Raw genomic sequence first — 25,460 nt, 5'->3', positions numbered from 1 at the left:
CCCTAAAAAATAGGATTTAAGTTCTGACTATACCATTTATTAACAGTGTGACCTTAAATTCGGCCTCCTCATCTATACTGGGAAAATCATTAATATGTATGTACCTCTTTACTTTACAGAATTGGCCTAAGGATGAAATAGAGTCATTACCATGTGCTAGTAAATAATGGTATTGGTATTATTGTAGTTGTTAATAATAGGAGCAGCATACTTTTCCTGCGGCATTTTGGTTTTATATTAGTTGAAAGTCTATGATTTTGCCTCCATTATAAAGCATGAGAAACTGTTAAGATAGTTATTCAATTTTCATGCATCCGTTAAATAAAATTTCTGCTTCTAAACGTTATCAGAATCCCAAAGGGAAGCTACTGTTCCCTACCATTTGTGAATATAAGCATGACTTCTGAAAAACAACTCTCCACAATATAAAAATGAAAGTCTGGCTCTGCTTTATCTCTCCACATTCTGTTCTAACTAGCTCTAAGGGCATTTGAATGATAACTGCTTTCTTTCTGAATACACAATGTTTCTACTTGAACTTATCTTGCTTGTAGGCATGACACAAGCAACATGAAGGCTGGGCACTTGCAGTAGACCTCCTTCTAGGTTATGTGGATGGCCAGCTAGATCACTTTCACTTCACTGAGCTGTGAAATTGACACCAAATTGTGCCATTAGCTTGTTTCTGAAGGGTATGTTGTGCTGGATATTTTCTTCTTGCTTGCACGGTACATGAAAAAAGATGACAAGATAAAAATGTCCAATAAATGAACATGAGCAAGAAAATTTAGATGTAATTTGTCATGAATTAAAAACATTGAATAATGGATCAAAAGCCCCTGGAAGCAGAGGTGCTGAGAATTCAGAGCAGCCATTTAGTACTCGGGGAAGAGAAAATACAGAGCTTTAGGTTTCTCTTTTGGAGCTTATTTGCCTTCTTTATACCCTGATAGCAAGAGAACAATTTCTGAAGTCAGTTAAATCATTCAAGAGCACTTGCCTATCAGTTCACTGATTTAGGTATAGCAGTGTGTTTTCTTGAGTTTTTTCCTTCTCTATAGTTGAATCATCCTTGGCCTACCTTCTGATTAGAAAATCAAGATACATTATTTCTCAGTAAATTATTTTCCTCATATTTGAAAGGACACGAAGGGTAGCTGTAAATGTAGTGGTTGAAGGAGGTTTCTCTGAGTGGAATCCATGTTGTCTTTATGAAAGCATTCTGTGTGTTAAAGCAGTGGCTGCTCTCCGTCTAGTCTTTGCCTTTTCCTTCTGTTCTTCTCCTAGATATCTACTTAATTCATTCTGTCACTCCCCTCAGGCTTTTACTCAAACCCACCCAACTCTGCTTATCCTCCTTCCTTACTACTTTATTTTCCCCTCAGATCTTACCATTTATTTTATAGAATGTTCCTTAATTTGATTATCTAAGTTTCTTCATGATTAGATCCTCGTTTTCCACTTTTGGGGCAAAAATACTACAGAAGTGATACTTATTCTTCTCAGTACATCTTGTCAAGAGACGCATGGTATTGGGGTGCTTCATACCTGGGGAAATGAACTTTGATCATGTGGTTCAGGTGGGGTCTGCCCGGTTTCTCTACCATGAAGCTACTATTTTTTTCTTTTGTAATTTATAAGTTATTTGTGGGGAGACATTTTGAGACTAGACTGTGCATTTTCTGTTCATTCCTTCTATATTGATGTTTTACCAGAAAGAGCTTTCCCTTTTCCACCATTTATTTATTCATTTGTATCAGTGTGATCTCATGAATTATTTTATTTCTTATTTTGCTAAATGGGTTAAAGGACTATTTCTATTGTTATTTAATTTGATTTGCTACTCAAATTGTCCCAGACTGGGAGTCCTTTTAAGCTAATTACTACGTTCTTTTGACTTGTCTCCATTATTCTTTGAGCATTTATTTACTTTCTGGTGCAGCAAGATGTTCCGGCCTTATGGTTTGCCTTCCCTGCCCAGGTCCCACAAGCTGCCATTTCTTTAGTTAGCTCTGGTTCCCTTTAAGGGAGAATGATTTAGAAATCAAGATCTCTGTGCTAGGTGTGCTCATTTCTAATAAGGTATCAATGTTTTGGAGTCCTCTCTGGAGACTAAGCTAGGGAAAAATATATATTTATACATGTATGTGTGTATATAGATATATACAGATATATACATATGTATAAATGTAGATACATGTTTATATAGACATGTATATATACACCATTTATATACATGTATCTGTAGCTGTTTCTGTATTATATTTTTAAAAATTGTTAAAGATTATAAATCCTTATAGATACCCCCAATTCCAATTCAATACCACAGCAGAATTCTTTCTAGTCTTCTTCTTTCTGTATTTGTCATTCCCTTCTCCAACAGTGAGGAACATGACTTTCTGTTATTCTCTGTGTATTACCTCAGTCCTCTAATATACAGAATATGGTTTCAGAAGTACTAATTCATACCACTGCAAAACAAACTCCCTAACAAATTCAGTATTTCCTAAGGATTGTTTTTGTCTTTGCCTGAGGGCACATAGTCAAAATACTGGGTTGAAAAGTTTCTTGGGTTAGTTCTTATTCTTTAATATGATTCTATTACTCATTTGAAATACAGTCAGATTCATTCATTTCTGTCATCTAGTGGATAGAGGTCAGGGATGCTGCTAAGCATCCTACAATGCACAGGACAGCTCCCACAACAAGCAATTATTATTCCCAAATGTCAGTAGTGACATTGTTGAGAAACCCTGGTCTAGAAGCAATGAGAGATGATGGGGGAATGAGAGGTAAGTCTAAAGAAGATTAGATCTTCAGGGCAGTTACTTCAGGAAAGGCTGTTACAGATTCTTAGGCAAGTAGAGACCAATGCTTGGGGGCTCAAGGTCCTCATCTTCATCAAAATATGCCCATACGTCTCTATCCCTTTTTTCAAGTCCCATTCCTTTCTAATCAGTGTTTCCTATGAGAGCCTGGTAGAGTTCCTGGGGAAAAAAAACAAAAAACCTACATGAGAGCAATAACCTCTCTGTGTCTGTGTTCTCCATAGGCTTCATGCTCTCATGCTAGACTATGTTAAGCCTTTGGCATTTGGTAAAACTGTTTTGTTTAATCTTCCTACTGGCTTTTATGATATTTAGCAGCACGTATCTCAGGTAAGCAAATGCTCATTCTGTCTGTAGTTGGTTGCTTCTCTATATATTTTAGGTTAGTTGTCTACCCTGTGACTTCACTTCTCTGATTGATTTAAGAAAAGTCATAGATTTGTACTTGGTCCAGCTTTTTTTCTTCTTGTACAGTAGAGTGGTGCTCTTTCTAGTTTTATATTTCCAAGCTGAAATAAAAAGTCACTGGTCATATTTTAAGTTCTCAATAGCCACATGTGGCTATTGGCTACCATATTGGATAAAGAAGATTATAGAATATGTCCATTATTGCAGAAAGTTCCGCTGAACAGAACTGTTAGATAGAAGGGAAATTGAAGCAAAAGGAAAGAAAAAAGTAAAAATTCTACTTTGTTCATGATGGAATAACTAGTCTTTCCACTGTAAACAACTACAACATTGGTCAGTATATATGAAAATACTGTTTTCAGACCTGAGCAAATCACGCAGAACTGTGATCCCTGACAGAAGGGAAATAGAGCATTGAACCTTACAGTCACTCTGTTTCTACCTAGAATACTTTGCAGGTCATGTCGTAAGGAGAGGAACCTCGTAGAGCACAATGGTTTCATTGAGTTGAGGAAAAATAGATATTAGTTTGGAGAGTCCGAACCATCTGGAATTTGTGGAACAGAGACAGGAAGGGGCAACAAAGAGAAAGACCTCCAGAAATCTATATGTGAGTCCTCTTCACTGTTTGGGTGAATACTGTGCTATACTTATGTAAGGTTAGTTTCCACAAAGCCAGGCAAAAATAATCATTGAGGGAAAGAGCAACTACCTGGGAGCTGAACAACTACCTGGGAGTTGAACAACTACCAGAACTACCAATTGGCCAGATGGAAAGACCTTGTTGAACACCCAGGACATTTAATAGAGATCCTAAAAAGGCTTTATCTTAGGACTAGAACTAAACAGACCTGGTAAAGGCTATGCTTGACTCATCCTTAAAAAACTTAAAAACAAGTCTTAGAATAGGCTGATTTGCAAGTAAATGACACAGATGATGGAATTAACAGACAAGTACTTTAAAACAGATATTATAAACATTTTCAAAGATTTAGAAGAGAACATTTGATAGAATATAAAAGAACTGGAAGCTCTGTGAAAGAACCAAATGAAACTTCTGGATTGGAAAAATACAATTTCAGAAATGAAAAATGACTGGATGGGCTTAATAAGAGATTAGATACAGCTGAAGAAAAGATCAAATAACCCAAAGATGCATCAGTAGAAAACATCCAAACTGAAGCAAAGGAAAAAAGACCAAGGAAAATTAATAAAACCTCAGTGATCCATTGGATACTATTAGGTAGACTAGGTAGACTAGAATATATGTTATTGAATTCCCAGAAAGGGAGCATACAAATATTTGAAGAAATAATGATGAAGGAATTTCCTAATATGAAAATTACATACCCAAAGAGCTGTGAACCCCATTCGTGCAGTAAAAACATAAAGTAAGTCACAACTAGGCACAACATAATCAAACTACTGAAAATAAATGATAAAAGAGAGAATCTGAAGAACAGCCAGAGAAACTACATTACATAAAGAGGAACAAAGATAAGAATGAATACTGACTTCTCATTAGAAGCAATATAAGCCAGAGAACGATGGGATGACATCTTGGTAATGTTGAAAGAAAAACTCTCCCCGCAGAATTCAGTATCTAGCAAAAATCTGCTTCAAATATAGAGGTGAAGTCAACATTTTCAGCAAAGGCTGAGAAAAATTACTGCCAGCAGATTTGCACTAAAGAACTATTAAAGGAATTTTTTCAGGTGGAGGGAAAATGATACCAGAAACTTGATTCCATACAAAGGAAAGAAGGGAGGCCAAAATGTAAATATGTAGATAAATATAAGTGATATCCCTCATTTTTTCATGTATTTTGAAGATTTTATTTAGAAGATGATTGACTCGGTAACACAGCAGTGATAACAGTGTATTGTGGGGCTTATCACATGTTTAAATAAAATACACTACAATAATAGCTCAAAGAATAAGAGGGAAAATGAAAGTACATACTGTTGTAAGATTCTTACATTATACATGAAGCAGTTAATGTTATTTAAAGGTAGACTGTACTAATTTAAAGATGTGTACTGTAAACCCTAGGAGTCTTTCTCAACTGGAGTTCCTCATTTCAACCATGAAACACAGAAAATGATTTGAGTAACTGCTGTCTCAATTCTCCTAAGAATGAAATGTAACTAGTACTATTCTAGGATGCACAGGAGAGGGGTTAGATCATTACATACAGTGGACACGTTAGGACATTATTGTTTAATTCTATCATAGAATCTCAGTTGAAGAGGGCTGTGGAGAGCAACCATTGAGAAAGAAAAAGGGAGAGAAAAGGGTGGAGAGAGTGAGAGAGAGAATGCACCAGTGAGCGAGAGCACATGAACAAGAACACAAAGTCAATAGAGGAGATAAAATTAGATCCTAAAAAATGCTCACTTGATCCAGAAGAAGGCAGGATAAAGAGGGGAAAAAGGAACAAAGGAGAAATGGAGTTCCAGGTTTAGTCAGCCATTACTTTAATCAGGTAATTACTTTGGGAGAGGCCATTATAGGTTCTCAGGCAAGGAAAGATTAACCTTTAGGGGTTTGAGGTCCTCAGCTTCATTAGAATTTGCTTGTATGTCTTTATCCTATTTTTCAGAGTTCCATTCCCTCTATTTCCTAATTAGTTTTCTGAAATCTTGAACCTGTGGCTTCAGAAAATAAGGACATCTTTCAGGACAATCATAGAGAAGCTTTCTGGTTCCTTTCTCTGAACGTACGCTGGAATTTAAAATGTTGAGATAATAATTTTCTTTTCCTCAAGTTCTCCAGCATGCTTAGGAAGCACTCGACGAAGCCCATATCCTTAAACTGTATTTCCACTAACATGTACTGTTGTACAATGGCATCAGCGTCTTGGTCACCCGAAGCTTTGCAGTTTATTGGCACTTGACTTCAGGTGACTACAGGTAATACTTGTATTATCTGTTTGCCACTGTATGCCACATATTACCAGTGTCCTATTTATCACTATCAATAGGGTCACGAATGCCTTTAAAGACTTAAGTCTAGGCAGATCAAAGAACCAATTCCAGATTCCCATCCTTTTCATTCTTCACCTTGGAACTCTACTCCAAAGACCAATAATTATATCGCTCATGCAAGCAAATTCACTATGCATGTTATAGGATAAGGAATTTAATACAGGATAGACATTATGCAAATGTGGGAATAGCTAAAGACATGAAAGTCCAAAAGAGGGTGTTGGAGGATCAATGCAAAAGTCACCAATCTCTCTTCCTGAAGCTGGTGCAAGTGGACAAACTGGAGCTGGCAGAAAAACCTGAGAAGCCAAGCATGTCTAGCTGTGGAACTAGGATTGTGGAGGTGGTGTGTGGAGGGGATCTGTGGGGAAGATGTTGCCTCCATGTAATCATTACCAGGCATTTGGTGATGGACCTGGGACTGCTGTTGGTCAGCAAGATCAGCAGTCACCTGGAGAAAGATGAAAAACTGGAATTTACCAGGCACCATCATATTAGTCAATGAAGACTCTTAGAAAGCAGTAGCTGCTATTCCACTTCCACCTCCTAAGTTTCTCAAAAGTTCCGCTTTTGGCATATTCTAACCTGAACCCATACAAAGAAGAGGGTTCCAGGAATTGTAGTTCCAACTTAACGAAGTTAACAATAGAACAGTTACATGGTTTCAGTTTTTACATTTTAATCTATGATCCATTTGGAGTTTATCCTTGTGTATAGTAGGAGGTATGGATCTAATTTTTATCTTTTTCCAAAGTATTCAGTTTTCCCCATCAACATTTATTAAAATCTGCTTCAGTGCTTTGAGATGCTACCATTACCATATTCTAAATTTCCTTATGTAGTTGTGTGTGTTCTGGACTTCATATTCTATTCCAGTGTTCTTTTTGTCTGTTCAGACAGTACTACCATGTTGTTCTATTCTAGAAAGTTTATAAAATGTTTTCTTATCTGACAGGGCTAGTCTTCCTTTATATTTTAAAAGCCTGTATTTAAACCCCATTCTTATCTAACTTCAGCTAGAACCTCACTTACAGCAGTGTTTTACCTTGAATATTAGGAATTATTAATGGAAAGGAGAAATCTGAGATTTAGAGGCCAGTTAGATTTGCCACTGATTACTATGGAGTTTTAGTGAAGGTGAAGGTAATTATTCTTTCCTAGATGGAGTTGAGGGAAGGCAACAGACCAGGCATCAAATGCTAGTACAAATATTACTTTCTTCTCTGGTCTCTTCATCTTGCCTATTTTAGAATAAAAAAATAAAAACAAAACAATAAGGACATTATGAGAATAACTCAAAGAGCAGTAAAGTCTGGACTAAAAGAAAGTGATCTAAGGGCTGGTAGCAGCTTTGCCACTGACATTTCTTGTGACTCTGGGAGAGCTGTTTTATCTCTTTGGGCTTTAATTTCCCACCTGCCATATGAGAGGGCTAGATTAAACATCTCAGTCTTTCCTTTTCTAATATTATATGACTAAACCTCATAATTCTGTGTATCAAAAAGTCCCCTTCCTTGGCAATAACATAAAAGATCACAACTCAAGTTGGAGGTAATCATTAGCTGGTTGTCTATCAGTGAGTATATTTTAGGAGCTTATTGTGTATAAGCTCACATTCCCACTGGAACAATTTAGCATCACAATTCTAGTTTAGAAGTAAATTCTATTTGTGGGGCATAGTGGGGGCCACTTACCTAGTATGCCTCTGAGGGTTCAGGAATTTTACTCACACCCTTATTTCACTATATATAGATAAACACTTCAAGGGATCTCGGCTTCTCCCTAATTCTGTATAGTGTTTAAATTGGAAGATGAGGCCGGGTGTTAGTGGCTCATGCCTGTAATCCCAGCACTTTGGGAGCTGGAGGTGGGTGGATCACTTGAGGTCAGGAGTTCGAGACCAGCCTGGCTGACATGGTGAAACCCTATCTCTACTAAAAATACATAAATTAGCTGGGTGTGGTGGTGCACACCTATAATCCCAGCTACTCAGGAGGCTGAGGCGGGAGAATCACTTGAACCCAGGAGGCTGAGGTTGCAGTGAGCTGAAATCGTGCCACTGTACTCTAGCCTGGGTGACAGAGGGAGACTCCTTCTCAAAACAAAACAAACAAAAAAAATTAGAAGATGAGGCTAATGTAATAGAAAGTAGAATTTTAGGTCCTGGTAAGCGGCAGCTCACGCCTGTAATCCTAGCACTTTGGGAGGCCTAGGCAGGCAGATTGCCTGAGCTCAGGAGTTCGAGACCAGCCTGGGCAACACAGTGAAACCCCATCTCTACTAAAATACAAAAAAATTTGGCCAGGTGCGGTGGCTCACGCCTGTAATCCCAGCACTTTGGGAGGCTGAGGCCGGTGGATCACAAGGTCAAGAGAGCGAGACCATCCTGGCTAACACGGTGAAACCCGTCTCTACTAAAAAATCCAAAAAATTAGCCGGGCATGGTGGCAGGCACCTATAGTCCCAGCTACTCGGGACGCTGAGGCAGGAGAACAGCGTGAACCCGGGAGGCGGAGATTGCAGTGAGCCAAGATCGTGCCGCTGCACTCCAGCCTGGGCAACAGAGCAAGACTCGTCGCAAAAAAAAAAAAAAAATTAATTTGTCAGGTGTGGCAGCAGGTGCCTGTAGTCCCAGCTACTCAGGAGGCTGGAGAATCGCTTGAACCCAGGAGGCAGAAGTTGCAGTGAGCTGAGATCACGCCACTGCACTCCAGCCTGGGCAACAGAACGAGACTCCGTCTCCAGAAAACAAAAAGGTCCTTTTTCTCTTAAGAATTTTAGTAAATTCTTCCATTGTCATTTAACTCGTGAACTATTAGACTGTAGTATGCACATTAGTTATGGCTTCTTGTGCTCTTGTAACAAATACAATACATGCCTTTGAGTGGTGTGGTGTATTGCTGGTGAGTCTGTAATGTCTGAAGAATACTTGGAATACATATGTCTAACTGGGGAATCAACCTCTGGGTTATTTTTTATCATTTTATTTTATTTTTCATTATTTCACTAGTTGTATAATGGACAGATATTCACATATTAAACAATATGGCAGCATTCTAGAACAGTGTATAAATAATGCATTAATAAAAATGTGTACATTTTGTGAGGTATAGAGATATCTCCCTGTAATGAAGGAAAATTAAAATAATTAAAATATGAGCAAAATTACATGAAGATATATGGTCAAATTTAAAAGCAGTAAATTATGAGAAAAATTATCCAGAATTCTAATATAACTCAATTGGGAGAACTTTAGACTACTCTTTCTACCAGTGTACTCGATTTTCTTTAAAATTATCACTCAAAAAAATCCAGAATTTTAATGCTTAAATAATATTGAAGAATGAATAATTATAAAGCAACAAGGGAAAAGCAATTGAAAATTAAAATGGAATTTTTGTTTTTTGAGACAGAGTTTCACTCTTGTTGCCTAGGTTGGAGTGCAATGGTGTGATCTTGGCTCACTGCAACCTCTGCCTCCCGGGTTCAAGCGATTCTCCTGCCTCAGCCTCCTTGAGTAGCTGGGATTACAGGCGCCCGTCACCACACCCAGCTAATTTTTTGTATTTTTAGTAGAGACGGGGTTTCACTATGTTGGCCAGGCTGGTCTTGAACTCCTGACCTCAGGCAGTCCACCCACCTTGGCCTCCCAAAGTGCTGGGATTATAGGGGTGAGCCACTGTGCCCAGCCCTAAAATGGAAAAAATTTAAAATTACTTAGACAATGTGATGTCATCAAAGGAACCCTAAGTAAGAGAAAGAAAAACTATTCATAAACCTGCAAGAGACACTAGTTATTTTATTTATTCATCCATCCATTCTGTCTTGAGCCACGTACAGGATTCTAGCTGGTGTACCACTCAACTGATTATTTAATTACATTGAGTTGTGGTTTTTTTCATTTATAAGATATACATCATAGTTGGGTTCTGTTGGTTTCAAACAGACATTTGCAAAACAAATGTTGAGAAAGGGAGCATATTATGAGGATACATGTACCCTGGAATGGAAACTCCAGCAAGGACCAACAGCTTTCTCTATGTGATGGACCACCTAGGGTCTCTCTGTCAACATTGCTGCTGCTTGCTGAGGATTATTCCCTTACCGCTAGGCCTTGATATGAGCTCCTATGCCTGAAAGCCTGCCCCATGAGGCCTCTTTTTTTTGCGTTCTTTTGGCTTTAGATTCACTCTTAACAACCACATTCTTTTAATATTTATTAAATTCCTGAAAGTAGATTAATCTGATTGGGAGCTCTTTTCTTCATTCCAGGTCACAAAATACGTTATTGATCATTCAATTGATTGGCTTTCAGTCAGATGCCCACACCTGACTCAAACAGCTGTGCTGGAGTGGTTGAAATCCTGTGGTACTTCATGAGCAGCTATGGCTCTCAGCAGGGGTGGGATGAAGAAGTGGTTTTCCTTAAAAAAGGCTGTGGGCTGGCATTTCCCCATCACTGTTTGTCTGATAAAAGAAAGCTGATACCTGACTTCCATGGTTGTAGGGTAATCCTTCTAAAAATTATCCACAATTCCCAATTCTCTGCTGCATACTTTCTCAAACATTATGAACTACTGTGGCCCCTAGGTGTGTAAGTCTAGAATAAGTATTTAAGGCTTGTATCAAATCAGAAAGAAAACATCCCTTAAACCTTCACACCATTGATTATTTGTTTCATATTAATAAACCATTGTCAGTTGTTTTCTTGCTGTTATCAAAGCTGGAATAAGTGTATGTTTAGATGGACAAATGACCTGATGTTTGACTTTGATTCTTTGGAACAACAACTGTCTTCCTTCTAGACATTTATTTTCATGGGCTTTCCTAATGGCCATGCCTGGTCTATTACAGCTGAGTTCCTGACAACTCTTGCATAGCTTCTCCTCACCAGCCATGTGTAAACTGCTAACATTCCACAACCCACATAGGACTTGTAAACCAAATAGAACAAAGAGCAGTTCCCTGCTGTGATCTACAGACACGAGCCACTCTTGTATTAGGTTTATCTTGTGACTCTAGGAGGAGTTAGAAGAGTTATAGATGCAAATTATATATTTTGACCTTTTCAGGATTTGGACTTAAAATTTAAAAATAGGACTCCAGGCTCAATCCCCTGCCTTGTGTTTAAAAACAAAAACAAAACAAAACAAAAAACAAAAAACAAACCTTAGTCTCAGATGTTCTGATCTTCTCTTTGTGTTTCCATGTATTAAAGAACTTATCCATGTATTCAGTCCATGTATTAAAGCATTTATCCCATGTGTTAAAGCATTTGTTTACATATCTATCTCCTGCTGTAGACTGTTGGTTCTTCAAGTGCAGAGACTACGCTTAATTTATCTATGCATTCCCACCTTCCAGCTTCGCTTTCTAGCACAGTACCTATACGTGCTAGATATGTAGTCAGTAGTTGTGGCATGAACAGATTGTTGAAAGAAAAGATTGTTGAAAGATGCTAACTTTAGAATATACCTAAATAAGTACCTGGGGATACTTGGGGATAACTTGGGCATCACCCAAGTTATATACTAGTATTTATTATAATTCATACCCATAAAACACTTGATACATTTTTCATCAGTACAGGCTTCCCACATAGGTGCACACACCTCTCTTAAACATTTTGCCAAAACCTCACACACAGAATTGAGTAATGAGGTTAGACTTCCTATTAGATCATTTCTCTTGGCTGAGGAGGATTAAAATCCTGGAATTGAAATGAATGAGAACTCAATAGTTTACAATTATAGAAAATTTTTCTGCCCATACAGAAAAAATTTTGGTTCAACTCACACTTGACTTAATGTTCAGACCCTTCCCAGCTGCTACTATAGGATATACGTCTAAGGGAAAATATCCTATTTCTCTCGAACCTCCCCCAGTCTCTCTCTGTATTCTAAAACATCAGTGTAATTCAGGGAAGGTCCCTGGATGAATCTGGCATGGCATGTAAAGGAAATGTGGAGGAACCTCTTTTGAAGAATCTCCTCTGATGTCCAGGAGAGTAAAAGGGTTGTTTTCTTTTCTGGGCAATGAGAAGACAAAGACCCTTCCCCTCTTTGTGAAGACTCAGTCTTATGTTGTAGTCACCTATGAATGGATTGTAACAAGTCTCATCTGGATCTCTTGAATTTTAATAATCTGCAGAAAGCTTCAGCAGGATCAATAAGCTTTTTACAGCCAACAGATCTCTCTGTGGTATACTGCTCATCCTTGAGAAATTCTGCCTTGGTTTGGCTGGGAGGGGCTTTTCTGTGGCCAGTGATATTTGCTTGCATTCTTTGCTGTATCTCTCGTATAACGTACTTCCACTTGGGCTGATGTGACAATTACAAGTAGAAAAGGAGCCTGAATTTTTCTTTGTCAGATTTTGTTACCTTTCACTGTGGAAGTGATGCCGGTCAGAATCTGCTCTTGCAGGATGCAGACTACTGCCACAATGGCTTTTAACATTCTTTCATTTCCAACTGGTATCTGTCAGCTGGGGACCAAACTGGATAGCAGGTTCCCACTATTCAAATATTCTGCTTGGAGACGAGACACATTGCATGTGTGCATTCTATTTATTACCGCTTCATGAAGCGGTCATTAGAAATGGAATTTTGCCCTTTTTAGATTTTTTTTTTAAATTTAAGCACCTCAAAATGTTTTAAAGAACTGTAATTCTCAAAATCCTTTCATAGAGAAAGGAACACATCATTATTTCTGTCTGGTAGCAGTGGACATTTCTGGACAGTTATGCTGTGTCTAACCCACAGAGCTCAGAATGAGGCTTGAGTTACTACTCTGAATGCTGGATGACTGTTCTTAACTCCTGATTCATATGCTTGTAGAATTGAAAGGGGTGGTGGGGAATAAGCTTTTAAGACTAGCAGCTCTTAGGAAGCTGCTTGTTGCCTCCATATTACTAGTCTATAACAAGAATTGTTTTGAGGACCTCCCTTGACTTTATATAGCCTCAAATATATTGTTAAAATAGAAGGATAACAAAATAGTGAAATTAGTTGAATCTGGAGTACTTGAAAAAGCTCGTTGCTTCCATATTTTATTTATCTACACTAGAATAGGTCTATAAGGTTGAACTGAATAGTTTTGGAGTCAGCTTCTTGCTGGCAACAGTTGATAGCAGTTCATTATGATGGCTGTTAAAAGTTAAGGATGTTCTTGATCCACTTGGTCTCTTTTTATTTTAGCTGGCTTCACTTAATTTTTTTGGTTTGTATTATTAAAGCCAAATGGAGAACTTACTTATTCTGTGTGTGATTTTTAAAAACAGTAGATAGTCTACCCAGAACTACAAAATTAGCTTACTTTTTCCCTTGAAATTGACTTTATTTTACTATTGGAGAGGATGTAGTTTGTTTGTTTGTTTGTTTGTTTGTTTTTTGAGATGGAGTCTCGCTGTGTCACCCAGGCTGGAGTGCAGTGGCACAGTCTCGGCTCACTGCAACCTCTACCTCCCAGGTTCGAGCGATTCTCCTGCCTCAGCTTCCTGAGTAGTTGGGACTACAGGCGTGTGCCACCACGCCTGGCTAATTTTCTGTATTTTTAGTAGAGACAGGGTTTCACCGTGTTGGCCAGGATGGTCTCGATCTCCTGACCTTGTGATCTGCCTGCCTCAGGCTCCCCAAATTGTGGGATTACAAGCGTGAGCCACCACGCCTGCCCGGGGTGTAGTTTTTTAAACAATCTAGAAAATATTTATATTCCATTTATTGATTTAAAGAAAAAATTTTAAAAGTTCCTACCAATGAAAGGATCTTCAGTGTCTTAGAGTGACCTTACTCAGATCTTGAGTGAAGTCTAAACATGTGTGTGTGTGTTTTTTGTTTTTGTTTTTGTTTTTGATGGAGTCCTGTTCTGTCGCCCAGGCTGGAGTGCAGTGGTGCAATCTCGGCTCACTGCAACCTCTGCCCCCAGGGTTCTAGCAATTCTCAGCCTCCTGGGTAGCTGGGATTACAGGTGCACACCACCACGCCCAGCTAATTTTTGTATTTTTAGTAAAGACGGGGTTTCGCCATGTTGGTCAGGCTGGTCTTGAACTCCTGACCTCAGGTAATCCCCCTGCCTCGGCCTTCCAAAGTGCTGGGATTACAGGCGTGAGCCACCGCACCTGGCCAAACGTGTATTTTTAAAATTTATTTTTATTGTGGTAAAACATACAATAACAAAATTTACTATTTTAACCATTTTAGCTATACAGTTCAGTGACATTAAATATTTTAACATCATTTTGCAACTGCTATCACCATCCATCTCCAGAACAATTTCATTTTCCCAACTTGAATTTTGTGCCTATTAAACAGTCAACTCCTCATTCTCCTTTCCCCCTCAGCCTCTAGCAACCATCATTCTCCTTTCTATCTCTGTGAATTTGTTTACTCTGGGTATCTCGTATTAGTGGAATCATACAGTATGCGTCCTTTTGTGTCTGCCTTATTTCACTTTTAATATCTTCAAGGTTTATTCATGTAGCATGCATCAGCATTTCCTTCTTTCTGAAGTCTGAATAATATTTTATTGTATGTATATACCACATTTTGTTTATCCATTCATCTATAATGGACATTTGGGTTGCTTTCACCTTTGGGCTATTGTGAATAATGCTGTTATAAACATGGACATGCAAATATCTATTTGAGGTCCTGCTTTCAGTTCTTTTGGGTATATACCCAGGAGTAGAATTGCTGAATCATATGGTAATTCTATAGGTAACTTTTTGAGGAACTGCCATACTGTTTTTTACAATGGTTGGACCATTTTACATTCCCACTAGCAGTGCACAAGGGTTCCAATTTCTCTATATCCTTGCTAACACTTGTTTACTTTTTTTTCAAATCTGTAATAACATCCTAATGAGTGTGAAGTGGTATCTCATTGTGGTTTTGATTTGCATTTTCCTAATGACTAGTGATATTAAATAGATACTTAATATGTGCTTATTAGCTATTTATGTATCTTGTTTGGAGAAATGTCTTCAAGTTCTAAGTCCATTTTTTAATTGGGTTGTGTTGGGTTGTAGGAGTTCTTTACATATTCTGGATATAAATCCCTTTTTAGGTATATTTGCAAATATTTTGTTCCATTTTGTGTGTTGTCTTTTTCTTCTTTGGTAGTGACCTTCGATACACAAAAGTTATTAATTTTGATAAAGTTCAGCTCATTGATTTTTAGCTGTGTCACTCGTGCTGTTGGTGTCATATTTAAGAAAGCACTGCAGAATCCAATGTCATGAAGCGTTTCCTCAGTGTTTTATTCTAAGAGTTTTATAGTTTTAGCTCTTGAGTTTAGGTCTTTCATCCATTTTGAGTTGATTTTTATATATGGTGTAAGGTAAAGATTCACTTCATTCTTTGAGAGGCCAGGGTCAGAGGATCACTTGAGGCCAAGAGTTTGAGATCAGCCTGGGCAACATAGTGAGACCCCATCTCTAAAAAAATAAAATAAAATAAAAATTAGCCGAGCATGCAGGTGTGCATCTGTAGTCCCAGCTACTTGAGAACCTCAGGTGGGAAGATCATTTGAGCCAGTAGTTTGAGGTTACAGCGAGTTATGATTGCTCTACTGCACTCCAGCCTGGGTGACAGAGTGAGACCCTGTCACAAAACAAAACAAAAAATAAACAGAGGACCTGAATAGTCCTGTAGAATGGATAAACTGGACTCATCAAAATAATAACTTCTGCTCTTTGAAAGATATAACTGAGAAATAAAAGGAAATAAATACCACAGTTTAAAACTTGACAAAAGAGTTGAACAGATACTTGGTGAAATAATGGCACTGAGTGACAAAAACAACATTAAAAAATGCTCAACATCAGCCGGGTGCGGTGGCTCACGTCTGTAATCCCAACACTTTGGGAGGCCAAGGCGGGTGGATCAATTGAGGTCAGGAGTTAAAAAGCAGCCTGGCCAATATGGTGAAACCCTGTCTCTACTAAAAAATACATAAATTAGCCAAGTGCGGTAGCGCCCACCTGTAGTCACAGCTACTCGGAAGGCTGAGGTGGGAGAATCCCGTGAACCTGGGAGGCAGAAGTTGCAGTGAGCCGAGATTGCACCACTGCACTCCAGCCTGGAAAGACAGAGTGAGACTCTGTCTCATAAAAAGAGAAGAGAAAAGAAAAGAAGAGAACAGAAAAAGCTCAACATCAATAGTATTTAGGGAAATGCAAATTTAAACCACAGTGAGCAAGCCTACATGCCCATTAGAATGGCTAAAATTAAAAACACTGACCACACTGAGTTTTGGCAAGGATATGGAAGAACTAGAACTCCCATACACTGCTGCTGAGAATGCAAAGTTGTACCACCACTTTGGAAAACAGTTTGGCAGTTTCCTACAAAGTGAAACACATACCTACCACATGAGTGAACCATTTCACTCCTACAAATTTGCACTAGTGAAAAGAAAGCATATGTCTATACAAAGATTTGTACATGAACGTTCATAGCAGCTTTATCTATAATAGCCCAAAACTGGAAACAATCCAAATATCCATTAGCAGGTGAATGGATAAACAAAGTGTGGTAGTATATCCAAACAACAGAATACTTCTCACTAATGAAAAGGAACAAAACTACTGATACATGTAACAACATGGTTGAATCTCAAAATAATTATGTTGCGTGAAAGAAGCCCAACAAAGACAGAGTATATACAAAATGATTTCACTTATATGAAGCTCTACAAAATGCAAACTAATCTTTAGGCATAGAAAGCAAATCAGTGGTTGCCCGGTAATAGGGGTAAGGAGGTAGGACAAAAAGTAGGGAGTGCAAAGGGGCATGAGAAAAATTTTGGGAGGTGGATGGGATATGTTCACTATGTTGCCTGCCATGGTGATTTTACAAGTGTACACATATGTCAGAGCTTACAAGTTGTACACTTCAATATATGTTATTTATTTTTTTGTCAATTACCTCAGTAAATAAATTGCATGCTATTTTCAATTATCTGTGCAATTCTACCTTTCTTTAGGTCATTATTATTTCTTTTTGTAATTGTGTTGCTGTTTGTCTGTGGCAGAAAATTTGATCCCAATTTGAAGAGTTGGAGACATTTCCATTGGTGCAAGCAGGAATGGGTAACTTGGGAAAATGGAATGAAACTTTGAAGCACCATTGTTTTTCTTTTCTTCTTCTTCTTTCTTCTTTCTTCTTCTTCTTCTTTTTTTTTTTTTTGACAGAATCTCTCACTCTGTTGCCCGGGCTGGAGTACAGTGGCATGATCTCGGCTCACTGCAACCTCCGCCTTTCGGGTTCAAGCAATTCTTCTGCCTCAGCCTCCCAAGTAGCTGGGACTACATGCATGCACCATCACGCCTGGCCAATTTTTGTATTTTTAGTAGAGATGGGGTTTCACTATGTTGGCCAGGCTGGTCTCGAACTCCTGACCTCAGGTAATTCATCCACCTTGGCCTCCCAAAGTGCTGGGATTACAGATGAGCCACTGCACCCAGCCAGCGCCATTGTTTTTCTATGAGATGTGGAAGTAGTCTGTAAGGTTTATTATTTGATTGTTAATGGATAGCCTGTTTAAGGAGCATGGGATCTGGAGGCATAAAAAATTGTGCTTTGCCATTTACTGGTTCTTACTAACATTGGGAAAGCTGCCGAATTTTTAAGTGATAGTTATATATCTCAGGGTTGAGGACAATCATTATGAACATATTTTGGTCAAGAATCAGTTGTTTTAAGTGAATAAACCTTCTTAAACTAGTTTAAGCAAAAAAGGGAATGTAGTCACACTATGTAGAGGTATCTAATGAATGCTGGGGCAAGAAGTTCAGCTGGGGCCTCAGGAGGAACTGTAGAATGAAGGGTGAGATCACTTTCTTACATTTGCTTCTCATCAGTCATCTCCCTGCCCCCATGACCCCCTCCACCAGCCCATTTAGCTCAGAAACTTCTGTTTCTCTGTGCATATGTACCAAATACGTATCCATTCTGGACCTAGCCCTATATCAGTTTCTAGCTCCTAGAATTGATTGCCAGCTCCTAGTTTTCAGCGGAAACTTTCTAGAGTTCCTGAGACCTGATAAATTCTTGAGAGGTTATTTGACTGGCTTACTTGGGTTCTAGGGTCCATCAAGGTATTAAGAACCATGAAGGGAAGGGTGGTCATATAACCTACTCACTAGGGGTTTGAGAACAGAATAGCCCTTGAGAAGGGCTGTATAAGACAGGCACATTGAATACTACATGTGCTATGGAACCTTGGTATTCTGTGGACCAGCAACATCAGCATCACCTGGGAGTTGGTGAGGGATGCAGAATCTCAGATCCTGCCCCAGACCTACTGCATTTTAACATGACACATGCACCTTAAAGCTCAAGAAGCACTGCTATAGAGAAGGGTTTCTCCACCTCAGCACTGCTGACATGTGGTCCTGGGTCCTCCTTTATTGTGGGGGTCTGTTCTGTGCATCGTAGGATGATTAGCAGCATCACTGACCTCTGCCCACTAGTTGCCAGTAGCAACTCTTGTACCACAAGTTGTGACAACTAAACATGTCTCCAGATGTTGCCAGATGTCCCTGGAGGGAGGAAATTGCCCTAGTTGAGAATCATTGCTATGGAGGATGAAATGAAATAACATATAAACTGTTTTATAAACTGTTAATCTGTACAAATATTAGTCAGTCTCATGGGATTTGCCCTCCAAAATCCAAAGCCCATGTACAAGGGTAGGTTTTATATCAGGCTTTTGTGAGTTTTTATTTCTTTATAATGTCAGGTTTTATAACTTTCTTGTGAACTTTACTATATTAATTTAGAAAGCCATTTCTTTTCCATTTTTGAGATATAGTGGGAAAATGTTTATTCACGTAGGTACCATGTACACATTAAATCTTGAACCTAGCCACTTGTGTAATTGTGCTTGTTTTCTATAAAATACCTTCTGTTATTGAACAGTGAGACCTTTTCAGAGAAATCTCTTTGGGAAGTTCAGGCTATAATCATTCAGGATGTTCCACTGCTGTGGCCAACTGTGGGGATGCAAAAACAGATCAAATCCAGTTCAGATAATTAAGTTCTAAAACACAGATGTTTGAAGCTCATCAAAATAGATTATAAAAGCCGAAATCATTATAGTAGCTTCCTGTAAACATTTAACAATGAATAGTAGAAGTAAATATTTTCTCAATTTCATTTTCTTCTTTTGAAGAAGAAACCAAAGTATCCTTTTCAGAGGGACTTTTCTGGCTTCACCTAATGTGGAGTAAAAGTTTCTTTTTCACATCCTTTGCTTCATATGCTACTGTATAAATTCTTTTCTGAAAGGAAGGAGCCTATTGCAGTAAGCACATTGATATGTTCTCAATGAGTATTTGTGGGATGGAAAGAAGGAAGGATCAAAGAGCAAGCAGACAAGCCAGGATGCTGCCCGACATGCTGGCTCTGGCTGCCCCTCTCCATGGAACACAACTGTTGTGTTCAGTGTCATGCTGAGAGCGTCTGGACAGAAGGGCCTTTCAGTTCCTGGATGGTTTCTCTCCAAAAGTCTGACTCTAAGGACATATTAAGCAAATTAATTCCCTTTTTGTCAGCATACCTAATGCTTGTCCCTCATTATGAATGGAGTTCCTTCATTGTCTTAGGCCAAAGAGCCATTTTAAAACATGGATCTGTGCATAGTTTAAACTAAAATGAAAAGATATGTGCATAATTTGTTCCCATTTCTAGAGTTTAATATCCATATTAAAAGGCTGAAAAGGGCTTGTACAGATCAGCTCAGGCCTTGTTTCTAGCCACTCCTTGTTGGGGTCACCTTGAGTATAAACAATTGGATTTGAAAGATTCATTTCAACTTAAAATCTTTCACCATAGAAGAGAATTGACTGATACGGTTGTGCATGTCTGAGGATGATGAATAGCCCTTTTCTCTCTCGCCCAATAGGAGGTGGATAGCTTCTGAACATTTCTTAATGCAGAACTCAATAGCCAGCCTCAGAAGTAGTAATTGCTGGATCTGTGATCCAACTTTGTGTGTGTATGTTAGGTTTACTCATTAAAGTCTCACATGCAAGGGCAGAAGGAAGCCATTCTCACTGCAGAATGAATTTTAAAGAGGAAATACTTTTAGTGTAGCTTTAGACATTAAGATACCAAGTGCCAAGACATGTTTTTCTTGTCAGCAAAAGGATAGGGACTTAAAATCACCTTCGGGTCATGTAGGTTTTCTGGGTTACCTACAGTGGCAGCCATGAACTAAACTTGGGATTTTCCCTCTTTTGAAAACATGTGGGTGTTGTGTTCTGCTTTACCTCTCACATCTGGTGATCAGAGCTCTAGGTCAACAGGGGAAATTTCTGACTGTACATGCAGATTTGCAGTTTGTCCATAAAAGATTTAGTGCTGTTTTTTCAGCCCTCTATGTCAGGCTTCAGCTGCATCAATGCTCATTAAAGAGCAGCAGCTAGGTGAACCCAGGCATATACACAGAGCTCCCATCAATATTGCAAGAAGTGGGTGTATAGCAGGCGGAAATGGAGGTGAGAGTTGGGGCACAAAATTAGGCTCCTAAGGCAAGATCAATAAAGCATTATTTAACTACTTCCTGCGTTTGTTTTTTATCGAGTAACCACTAAATGCCAGCCACTATTCCAGGTGCAAAGGATACAAAGTTGAATGGATAGATATGGTCCTTTCCTTCTCATATTCATAGTCTGTTAGGTTGAAGACACACAAAATAAACGATCATAACTTGATGATAAGTGCCACAATAGAGGTCTGGACAGTGGACACATTTCACAGAGAAAGTAACATGTGGACTAGGTCTTGAGAAGTTAAGTAGAATTCTCTAGTTAGAGGCAGAGGAGATAGGGCACTTTAGGGAAAGTAAACAGAGGTTGTCTCAGAAGCATGCAAGTCCATGCCATGTTTAGGACACAGCAGGGTGTTCCAGTGGTTTCAGTCTAAGGAGTGTCAACCATGCAGGGGGACAAGACTAGATGGGCAGACTGAGGCTGTGTTATCATGGGGTTCATACCATACTGTGGATTTAGAATCTACCCAGTGTCCTAAGCAATGAGAAACTATCAAAGCCAGTTCCTGTCTTCTCTTGCTTAGCTCCCAACACCAGTACCTTAAAGTTCGGCTTCACCTAGTCAATCCCTGACCAGGTGAGTCTCTGGAGCAAAGGTAGCCCTGGGTTATTAGCTATTGGAATTTAGAATTAGTCTTGCTACCCTAAACTGTGGTATGTCCAGACACTCATAAGCTCCCTGAGCTCAGTTACTGGACCCTCACTTTGTCCTTGTTCTCCTGATTTTTGTGACTAGGCTTTTGCTTGCTTTTCTGATTAGCCTTCCAATTCCCAGTACTGGAGCTAGAGTCCAGACACTGAGTCTGTCTCTTATCAGTCCTCTTCCTTCTCCTAGGGCCTGTATTCTTCTTTCCATATTCCAGCTGCATGCTGGGATCCTGCTCCAACTAACAACTTTCCTGGAGCCACACCATCATCACCTGCTCGTTGTGAGTCCCTTGTTAACTCTTACAGTTGTATCCATCCTACCAAATCAGACTTCTTTATCTGTACTATCTCACCTTTATCCACATTTGTTGCCTCCCTATGGATATAGATTTAGATGATACTAGGCCTGTATTCCTTCTCTCCATACTGTCAAGCTCATTGATTTTCCTCACCCTATTCTTGGCTTGTTTCACATTTTTCCTATTCTTTACTAGTCACACTGCATGCTCCAGCATGTCTGTGGCAAACATACTCTTAAGGTGGTCCCCATGATTCCTGCCTTTCTTCATGCCCTTGTGTGATCCGTTTCCCTTGAGTATGGATGGGTCCTGTGACTTGCTTCTAACCAATAGAACATGGCAAAAGTGACAGAATATACATTATTTTGCGTATATGATTATGTTATGTAAGATTGTAGCCCTCATCTTGCTGGAGTCTCTCTCTCCCTTGCTGGCTATGAGGTAGCAAGTAGCTATACTGGGGAACCCCATGTGGCAAAGAACTTCAGGTGGCTTTGAGGAGCTGAGGGCAGTCTCCCCTGACAGCCAGCAAAGAACTGAAGCTCTCAGTTCTACAATTGCAAGGAACTGAATGCTGTCAACAACCACACAAGCAGGGAAGCAGATCCTCCTCAAATTGAGCCTCCACCTGAGAACCAGGTCTAGCTGACACCATGATTGCAGCCTTGCAGAGGACCCGGTGAAGCTATGCCTGGCCTCCTTACTCACAGAACTGTGAGATAATAAATAGGTGTTATTTTAAGCTACTGAAACTGTGGAAATATTGTTACTCAGCAATAGATAACTAATACAATGTCTCAGTGGAGCAAAACAACATATAGCAATTAGAATATCTGTTCTGGCTAAATGCTTAGCATCTGGTAATTAGATGTGCAATTGTGCTTTATCAGACATTTTTTCTCTCTCCTACTAACATTCCTAAGGAAATGGGAAATTTCTATTTTCTACATGGAATTGGTTCATCACCTTAATTGTCTTATTCCTGAAACAGGTGTCCTAGATAAAGGACACCAGATGGGATCCAGCAGCTGGAGTAGGAAAACTCTGGAATCACAGAGACTCTGTTGAGTGTAACCTTGTGTGTAATAGAGGACAAAGAAAAAATAAAAGAATTCTGAAAGATTTTCTTGAGAGTGTTCAAAAGGAGTTAGTGGTGTCTAAAGTATAGTGATAAATGGTTCAGGATGAATGTTTATCATCCCTTTTGAAATTGAGACACTTTACAAAGGTTTACTGGCAGAAAATACAAACATTTTCTAACGCATTTTTCAAATCTCTCAGTTTCATAACAGTATTAGGTTGATCTGTTATTTATGCATCATTCTCATATTAATTTTCCCATTTTGTTCTTTTGATCGTCAGTCATTTAACCTCTCTTGATCTTTGGCTAGGTGTCAAAATGGGATAATCTCTCATTTTATGTAGGGGAGAGTTAAAAATAACATTTTGTGAACACCTACTGAGTACTTTGCTACTTGTTTTGCATCTCCTATGAGCTTCTCCACAGTAGGTCTATGAAATGGCTATTTTTTTTTCTTTCTTTTTCTTTTTTTTTTTTTTTTTTTTAACAAAGTCTTGCTCTGTCGCCCAGGCCGGAGTGCAATGGTGCGATCTTGGCTCACTGCAACTCCTGCCTCCAGGTTCAAGCAATTCTTGTGTCTCAGCTTCCCGAGTAGCTGGGATTACAGGCACCCGCCACCACGCCTGGTTAATTTTTGTATTTTTAGTAGAGACAGGATTTCATCATGTTGGTCAGGCTGGTCTCGAACTCCTGACCTCAGGCAATCCACCTGCCTCGGCCTCCCAAAGTGTTGGGATTACAGGCATGAGCCACCACGCCCAGACGAAATGGGTATTTTTTTTCTTTATGTTTGTTAAGTGAGCAAACCAAGGCCAAGAGAGGTTAAGTAATGTGCCCAAGTACACAGCTAGTAAGTCTCAGAGTCAGAACTTAATCCCACTGACTTCAAAAATGTCTTTCCATGACATCAGTGGTTCTCAAAGTATGGTTCATGGATTCCTTGGGGTTCCTGAGATCCTTTCAGGGAATCCATGAGGTCACAACTATTTTCATAATAATACTAAGATATTATTTGTCTTTTTTTTTTTTTTTTTTTTTTTTTTTACTGTGTTGGTGTTTTCACTGACGGTATAAAAGCAATGGTGGGAAAAACTGCTGGAGCCTTAACATGAATCTGGACAGTGGCACCAAGCTGCACTAGAAGTCGTTGTATTTTTGACTGCCATAAACTTGAAGTTAAAAGGGCTGGAGTGGGGTGGGGTGGGAGAGCCAGTTTGACTTAAAAATGTCCTCAATGAAGCTATTATAAGCATAAATTTTAATAAATCTCAACCCTTGCGTAGGTCTTTTTAGTATTCGTGGTGATTAAATGGGTAGTACACGTAAAGCACCTGTGTTGCATACCAACTAAGCACTGTGGTTGTCTAAAAGAAAGGTGCTTGTGCACTTGAGTTGTGAACTGAGTGGGTATTTTTTATAGAACTTTTTTTTTTATGTGAAAGAATAACTGAAGAAAACTGTGGTTTTTCCAGACTTAATATTTGGAGAAATTTTATCAAAACTGAATGAGTGAAAAAAACTGAATGAGTGGGCCTGTCACTTCAAGGAAAACAGTATTTGCTGCCAATTCATGCTTTTAAGGGAAAGGTAGAGTTTGGGGACGCTTGTATTTACCACCGTGACTGTGAGAGCTTGACAACTTCCCAACACTTGTTTACTTGATAAAGTGGTGGTGAGTTTTTGATATTGTATAATGAAATTGTCAACATTTGGAAGATCTGTAGCCTTACTGAACAATATTTTCCAATAGCCAATGCATAATGTTATAAAATTATGAGTGGGCAAAAGAGCCACTGAAAGTGCAAGATAAACCAATGCATTTCAAAGTAAGAGAGTACAGAAAGTTCATTGATACAGTCTTAGATTCCACATTGCAGCTAACCTTAAAAAAATAGCATGTGTCACGTTTTGGTATAATGGTAAAGAATGATATTCACATCATCTGTTTTCCAATTACATATCTATGTGAGCCTGTTTTTTAAAAATATATATTTCAACCAAAACAACATATTTCAACAGATTAAATGCAGAAGCAGATAAGAAAATCCAGTTGTCTTCTATTAAGCAAAAACATTAAGGATTTTAAAAAGTGTAAAGTGATGCCATTCCTTTCCTTATTTTGTTGTTGTTTTAGAGGATATACTTTTCGTAAAAATGTCTTATTTATATTAGCATGTAAAGGATGTATAATTCTAATGGGTTAACAAATATTCAAAAATTCTAATTTCTTATATATTAAATATTGTTATGCACTGCATAACCCACATAAACAAAAGTTTGTTGGAGTTGTACTTATTAAGTATATAAATGATCCCGAGACCAAAAAGTGTGTTTAGAACTGATGCATTATACTGTGTTGCTACTTGTTCTTACTTGCCTATGCTGAAACTAAAATAAAATATTACAAGCAGACTAACTTGATAAGTTACTTTAAAGATGCATATCATTTCACTAATGACAATAAATGTGCTTTGCCTTTATCCTGTTAGCCTTGATTTTGCTGTTGGAAAATAAATTTCCTGATATTAGGAGATTATATACAGTTATCACTTTCCTCTATCGCCACAATTCCTTTATACTAAATGGAATCCAGAAATTAGATGTGACTTGGCTGAACTGATATAATAGGTATATGGCAAAACTCATTGGATATTTA

General features: G+C 38.6%; 1 protein-coding gene and 1 non-coding gene across 2 annotated transcripts in view; both read left to right on the top strand.

Annotated features, from left to right (window-relative positions):
• TTC28 (tetratricopeptide repeat domain 28) overlaps positions 1-25,460 on the top strand; it is a 726,372-nt gene that overhangs the window by 442,746 nt on the left and 258,166 nt on the right. The window lies entirely within an intron of this gene.
• Positions 9,910-9,977, top strand: LOC115836154. The gene has a single exon (XR_004031146.1). It is a non-coding gene; the product is annotated as a small nucleolar RNA SNORD42 (small nucleolar RNA).

The sequence above is a fragment of the Nomascus leucogenys genome, chromosome 7b (genome assembly GCF_006542625.1).
Source record: "Nomascus leucogenys isolate Asia chromosome 7b, Asia_NLE_v1, whole genome shotgun sequence".
Lineage (NCBI taxonomy): Eukaryota > Metazoa > Chordata > Mammalia > Primates > Hylobatidae > Nomascus > Nomascus leucogenys.
This window is presented reverse-complemented; position numbering and strand designations above follow the sequence as displayed.